We start from the raw sequence: 8,127 nt of genomic DNA, 5'->3' as shown, positions 1-8,127 counted from the left end.
AATACAAAAATAATACCTGGACAAAACTTGACAATTAAATGAGATTATAATTATATATAATAACGTATATAAAGTACTTTGCACATTATAGAGTGATACAAAGATTAGTTGTCATTTACCACCCTTGAGTAAGTTTTCTCTTTTGACATAACAGTATTTATCAGGCCATTTTTCACACAGCTGAATGGGTGCACTACAAAACTAAGTTTTCAAACTTGCTGCTAGTCTTAAAATGGACTGGTTGTAGGACAGAGAAATAGGTTTATTTTTGTGTGTACTATATGCTTTACACACCATACTGAATCCTCATTGTACCTGCTTAAACAGACTACAACTTCGTTTTGCAGATGAGGCTACTGAATCTGAAACTTGCCCAAGACTATAAGTGTATAACTGATAGTGCTTGGATTTGCAACATTCATGCTCTTTCCCACACCATAGCATGTAAATTTCTGTAACTATTTTCCCCTTTTCTAAGTGATGGAAGAAAAAATTTTCAGTATCAGTAAATAACCATATGACTTTGCCATTTCAATGGAATACCTATTATTAAAACATATAGTCAATATGGATATAGTAAAAACTATAGATAAAAATAGTAAGACATATCAGAAATATAATCCACTTGTGGTTTTTAAATTATTCTGATCCAATTATGACTAGTGCTTAGGAACTTCAACAGCTATCTAGCCAAAGGGCAGAAATATTTTGATCTTGGACAGTGTTAAATAGAAAACTCAATGATATTTTTGACCACCATCTGAAGCTGGGTTTATATATGGTGACCTTTCAATTCCATATGAGACACAGGTTGGACAAGTGTGAGTTACTTATGGATCAATACAACAGGATATTTGAAAGCAGGGTGGCTCAGTGTGATAACTGCTCAATCCACTTTTGAATAACCTGCTTACCTACTGAATATTTTTAAATTGAATTCTGCACACTAGATCCTTTTGACTCTAAAAGAAAGGAGCACAGTACCAGCAAAAGATCTTTTCCCTACTGTGTATCATGTAATACCAATGGTATATGGTCAACAGGTGTATAACTTACAGGCTGTTATAGTATCTAGTGAAGTATTACAAGTAGACTCAAGTTCTCCTGTCATTTACAATGCTAACACTTACAAATGGCATACTCAAAAGTTTTACAAGAGACTAACCTGTGGTACAATCCAATCATGCTATGTATCTGGAAAAGGAGACCTTAGATTTAGTCTTTTTTTTAAGACTTTACTAGTAAGTTTTGTTCAAAAAATAATTTATTTCTGGCACGAATCTTAGGGAGTCAGGAAAGATTGCTCCCATATGTACTATCTTAAGAGGAAGACAATCTGACATTTAAACAGACATACTTTGCACTATTCATTATCAGAAAGACAACAACTTTTCCCAGAGAGAATTTGACCCTTTTGCAATCTAGACTAGATGCCTAAGTCAACAGTTATTTAAACAACATTGCTTTCTTATCATATCTACACTCCTGGCCTCAGCAACCTGTGTCCTTTTGCTGTCCCTCCCTCCCTATTTCACCTCTATGGCTGATTGCCAGTTCCTAATCTGTTTTTCCTGCTTCTAGCTTCCACTAGGTATCCTTTTTTATCCCAAATATACTGACTTGAAATGGAAACTTTTTTGGTAGCTTTTGCTTTGACTTTTAGTTTCAACTTGTGTTCACTGAGGCCTGCTATGTGACCAGTAATTATTTACACTTACTGGGTTTTCCCTTCCCGACTAAAAGGAACTGGGTTATTGCCTCTGTGGTCACTGAGTGGTGAGGTTATTTTGGGCCATGTGGGCTGGGGGCAGGGTTAGGCTGGGGAGGTAGCTGAAATAAGTTTCATGGCTGAAGCTAATCTTTGGCTTTCAAGTCCCATACACATTGCAATCTATTCTCATTAGAAATAGAATATGTACATCTAACATATCATTTAACTTATTAATTATGTGAAATAACTGAAAAAAACATATCCATGATTTAGGAGGGATAGCTTTTCTTTTTTACTCCTAGCTCCACATTTTAAAAATTACATTGTCTGCATTTTGAATTAAGTGAAAGGGTTGAGAAAGGTCACTTTTTCTCCTTTATATCTCAAAAATAAACCAACTTTCAGTCTAAGTTTCAGATACGAGTCCTTAAATCACCATGACTAACTGAAAACAATTCTGTCAGATTAAGGATAGAGGAGAGGAAAAATGACTATCAGAAAGCAGAAATATTTATCTGAAAAATCAGGTAATCTTGGGAAATTATCAGCTACAAGTTTTAAAACCAGAGAGCTTTGGATATAAGGAAAGAGTGTGTGCATGGCTAATAGACAAGGTGAAGGAAAGCTTGTTATCAATCCAGAGTAGCAAGGCAGCCCACTCACTGAGCAAACTAAGAGGTCCACCAAGATATTTATTTTGATGAAGTTATTTAATATTCCCCCTTTCTTAAAGAACTCCGGGAATCAGATGGGGGAAGATGGGCTAACACCATCTTTATCAAGTATTGGCAAAAGTTATAGCTGGGAAAGCCTTTGCATGGTGAATGGAAGAGGTATCACAGAACTGAGTAACTGATTCTCTTAATATTCAGATGTTGAATTAGGTTAGGTCTTGATCTGCTTCTAGCCAGTTGATCTCTTCAAATATGTCAGCTGACATTCAAAGAAAGATAGACAAGATGAAAAGGCAGAGGGCTATGTACCAGATGAAGGAACAAGATAAAACCCCAGAAAAACAACTAAATGAAGTGGAGATAGGCAACCTTCCAGAAAAAGAATTCAGAAAAATGATAGGGAAGATGATCCAGGACCTCGGAAAAAGAATGGAGGCAAAGATTGAGAAGATGCAAGAAATGTTTAACAAAGGCCTAGAAGAATTAAAGAACAAACAAACAGAGAGAGATGAACAATACAATAACTGAAATGAAAACTACACTAGAAGGAATCAATAGCAGAATAACTGAGGCAGAAGAACGGACAAGTGACCTGGAAGACAGAAAGGTGGAATTCACTGCCACGGAACAGAATAAAGAAAAAAGAATGAAAAGAAATGAAAACAGCCTAAGAGACCTCTGGGACAACATTAAAAGCAACAACATTCGCATTATAGGGGTCCCAGAAGGAGAAGAGTGAGAGAAAGGACCCGAGAAAATATTTGAAGAGATTATAGTCGAAAACTTCCCTAACATGGGAAAGGAAACAGCCACCCAAGTCTAGGAAGTGCAGAGAGTCCCACACAGGATAAACCCAAGAAGAAACATGCCGAGACACATAGTAATCAAACTGGCAAAAATTAAAGACAAAGAAAAATTATTGAAAGCAGCAAGGGAAAAATGAAACATAACATACAAGGGAACTCCCATAAGGTTAAGAGCTGATTTCCCAGCAGAAACTCTACAAGCCAGAAGGGAGTGGCATGATATACTTAAAGTGATGAAAGGAAAGAACCTACAACCAAGATTACTCTACCAGCAAAGATCTCATTCAGATTCAATGGAGAAATCAAAAGCTTTACAGACAAGCAAAAGCTAAGAGAATTCAGCACCACCAAAAAAGCTCTACAACAAATGCTAAAGGAACTTCTCTAAGTGGAAAACACAAGAGAAGAAAAGGACCTACAAAAACAAACCCAAAACAATTAAGAAAATGGTCATAGGAACATACATATCGATAATTACCTTAAATGTGAATGGATTAAATGCTCCAACCAAAAGACACAGGCTTGCTGAATGGACACCAAAATAAGACCCATACATATGCTGTCTACAAGAGACTGACTTCAGACCTAGGGACACATACAGACTGAAAATGAGGGGATGGAAAAAGATATTCCATGCAACTGGAAATCAAAAGAAAGCTGGAGTAGCAATACTCATATCAGATAAAATAGACTTTAAAGAATGTTACAAGAGACAAGGAAGGACACTACATAATGATCAAGGGATCAATCCAAGAAGAAGATATAACAATTATAAATACATGTGCACCCAACATAGGAGCACCTCAATACATAAGGCAACTGCTAACAGCTATAAAAGAGGAAATCGACAGTAACACAAATAATAGTGGGGGACTTTAACACCTCACTTACACCAATGGACAGATCATCCAAAGTGAAAATAAATAAGGAAACAGAAGCTTTAAATGACACAATAGACCAGATTGATTTAATTGATATTTATAGGACATTCCATCCCCAAACAGCAGATTACACTTTCTTCTCAAGTGCACATGGAACATTCTCCAGGATAGATCACATCTTGGGTCACAAATCAAGCCTCAGTAAATTTAAGAAAACTGAAATCATATCAAGCATCTTTTCTGACCACAATGCTATGAGATTAGAAATGAATTACAAGGAAAAAAAACGTAAAAAACACAAACACATGGAAGCTGAACAATACATTACTAAATAACTGAGACAATACATTACTAAATAACTGAGACATCAGTGAATAAATCAAAGAGGAAATTAAAAAATACCTAGAGACAAATGACAATGAAAACACGATGATCCAAAACCTATGGGATGCAGCAAAAGCAGTTCTAAGAGGGAAGTTTATAGCTATACAAGCCTACCTCAAGAAACAAGAAAAATCTCAAATAAAGAATCTAACCTTACACCCAAAGGAACTAAGGAAAGAAGAACAAACAAAACTCAAAGTTAGCAGAGGGAAAGAAATCATAAAGATCAGAGCAGAAATAAATGAAATAGAAACAAAGAAAACAATACCAAAGATCAATAAAACTAAAAGCTGGTTCTTTGAGAAGATAAACAAAATTGATAAACCAGTAGCCAGACGCATCAAGAAAAAGAGGGAGAGGACTCAAACCAATAAAATTAGAAATGAAAAGGAGATATTACAACAGACACCACAGAAATACAAAGCATCCTAAGAGACTACTACAAGCCACTCTATGCCAATAAAATGGACAACCTGAGAGATGGACAAATTCTTAGAAAGGTATAACCTTCCAAGACTGAACCAGGAATAGAAAATATGAACAAACCAATCACAAGTAATGAAATTGAAACTGTGATTAAAAATCTTCCAACAAAGAAGGGTCCAGGACCAGATGGCCTCACAGGTGAATTCTATCAAACATTTACAGAAGAGCTAACATCCAACCTTCTCAAACTCTTCCAAAAAATTGCTGAGGAAGGAACACTCCCCACACTCATTCTATGAGGCCACCATCACCCTGATACCAAAACCAGACAAAGATACTACAAAAAAAGAAAATTACAGACCAATATCACTGATGAATATAGATGCAAAAATCCTCAACAAAATACTAGCAAACAGAATCCAACAACACATTAAAAGGATCATACACCATGATCAAGTGGGATTTATCCCAGGGATGCAAGGACTCTTCAATATACACAAATCAATGTGATACACCATATTAACAAATTGAAGAATAAAAACCATATGATCATCTCACTAGATGCAGAAAAAGGTTTTGACAAAATTCAACACCCATATATGATAAAAACTCTCCAGAAAGTGGGCATAGAGGGAACCTACCTCAACATAATAAAGGCCATATATGCCAAACCCACAGCAAACATCATTCTCAATGGTGAACAACTGAAAGCATTTCCTCTAAGATCAGGAACAAGACAAGGATGTCCACTCTCACCACTATTATTCAACATAGTTTTGGAAGTCCTAGCCATGGCAATCAGAGAAGAAAAAGAAATAAAAGGAATACAAATTGGAAAAGAAGAAGTAAAACTGTCACTGTTTGCAGATGACATGATACTATACAAAGAGAATCCTAAAGATGGCACCAGAAAACTACTAGAGCTAATCAATGAATTTGGTAAAGTTGCAGGATACAAAATTAATGTATAGAACTCTCCTGCATTCCTATAATGATGAAAAATCTGAAAGAGAAATTAAGGAAACTCTCCCATTTACCACTGTAACACAAAGAATAAAATACCTAGGAATAAACCTACCTAGGGAGACAAAAGACCTATATGCAGAAAACTATAAGACACTGATGAAAGAAATTAAAGATGATACCAACAGATGGAGAGATATACCATGTTATTGGATTGGAAGGATCAACATTGTGAAAATGACTATACTACCCAAAGCAATCTACAGATTCAATGCAATCCCTATCAAATTACCAATGGCATTTTTTACAGAACTAGAACAAAAAGTCTTAAAATGTGTATGGAGACACAAAAGACCCTGAAGAGCCAATGCAGTCTTGAGGGAAAAAAGCAGAGCTGGAGGAATCAGACTCCCTGACTTCAGACTATACTACAAAGCTACAGTAATCAAGACAATATGGTACTGGCACAAAAACAGAAATATAGATCAATGGAACAAGATAGAAAGCCCAGAGATAAACCTATGCACCTATGGTCAACTAATGTATGACAAAGGAGGCAAGGATATACCATGGAGAAAAGACAGTCCTTCAATCAGTGGTGCTGGGAAAGCTGGACAGCTACATGTAAAAGAATGAAATTAGAGCACTCCCTAACACCATACACAAAAATAAACTCAAAATGGATTAGAGACCTAAATGTAAGACCGGACACTATAAAACTCTTAGAGGAAAACATAGGAAGAACCCTCTTTGACATAAATCACAGCAAGATCATTTTTGATCCACCTCCAAGAGTAATGGAAATAAAAACAAAAATAAACAAATGGGACCTAATGAAACTTCAAAGCTTTTGCACAGCAAAAGAAACCATAAACAAGACGAAAAGACAGCCCTCAGAATGGGAGAAAATATTTGCAAATGAATCAATGGACAAAGGATTAATCTCCAAACTATATAAACAGCTCATGCAGCTCAATATTAAAAAAACAAACAACCCAATCCAAAAATGGGCAGAAGACCTAAATAGACATTTCTCCAAAGAAGACATACAGATGGCCAAGAAGCACATGAAAAGCTGCTCAACATCACTAATTATTAGAGAAATGCAACTCAAAACTATAATGAGGTATCAACTCACACCAGTTAGAATGGGCATCATCAGAAAATCTACAAGCAACAAATGCTGGAGAGGGTGTGGAGAAAAGGGAACCCTCTTGCACTGTTGGTGAGAATGTAAATTGATACAGCCACTATGGAGAACAGTATGGAGGTTCCTTAAAAAATTAAAAAATGGGGGCTTCCCTGGTGGCGCAGTGGTTGAGAGTCCGCCTGCCAATGCAGGGGACATGGGTTCGTGCCCCGGTCCAGGAAGATCCCACATGCCACGGAGTGGCTGGGCCCGTGAGCCATGGCCGCTGAGCCTGTGCATCCGGAGCCTGTGCTCCGCAACGGGAGAGGCCACGACAGTGAGAGGCCCGCGTACAACAACAACAACAAAAACAAATTAAAAATTGAATTACCATATGATCCAGCAATCCCACTACTGGGCATATACCCAGAGAAAACCATAATTCAAAAAGACACATGCACCCCAATGTCCATTGCAGCACTATTTACAATAGCCTGGTCATGGAAGCAACGTAAATGTCCATCGACAGACAAATGGATAAAGAAGATGTGGTACATATATACAATGGAATATTATTCAGCAATAACAAGGAACGAAATTGGGTCATTTGTTGAGACATGGATGGATCTAGAGACTGTCATGCAGAGTGAAGTATGTCAGAAAAACAAATATCGTATATTAACGCATATATGTGGAACCTAGGAAAATGGTACAGATGAACCGGTTTGCAGTTCGGAAACTGAGACACAGATGTAGAGAACAATGTATGGACACCAAGGGGGAAGAGCAGCAGGGGGATGGGGGGGCTGGTGTAATGAATTGAGCGATTGGGACTGAAATGTATACACTGATATGTATAAAATTGATGACTAATAATAACCTGCTGTATAAAAAAATAAAATTCAAAAAAAATAAAACAATCCTCTTACATGTCACTAGGCACTAACTAAAAATCAACAGAATAGCACAGTGAGTTGGCATACGGTTTTTAAATTGTTTATTTAGTTATAGGTCATGTTATGTCAAATCACTTCTGACAAAAAAAAATATATGTGGGCTGTGCAATAAGTTTTTGGTTCTTCTATAATTTTCTTCTTGCATTCTAGACTTCACAAAGTCTTAATTTGTTTTACCAATCACTGCTTTTCCTTTG

Source organism: Kogia breviceps, chromosome 3, assembly GCF_026419965.1.
Source record: "Kogia breviceps isolate mKogBre1 chromosome 3, mKogBre1 haplotype 1, whole genome shotgun sequence".
In the NCBI taxonomy this organism is placed as follows: Eukaryota; Metazoa; Chordata; class Mammalia; order Artiodactyla; family Physeteridae; genus Kogia; species Kogia breviceps.
The sequence above is the reverse complement of the archived record's forward strand: the minus strand, read 5'-3'. Positions refer to the sequence as shown.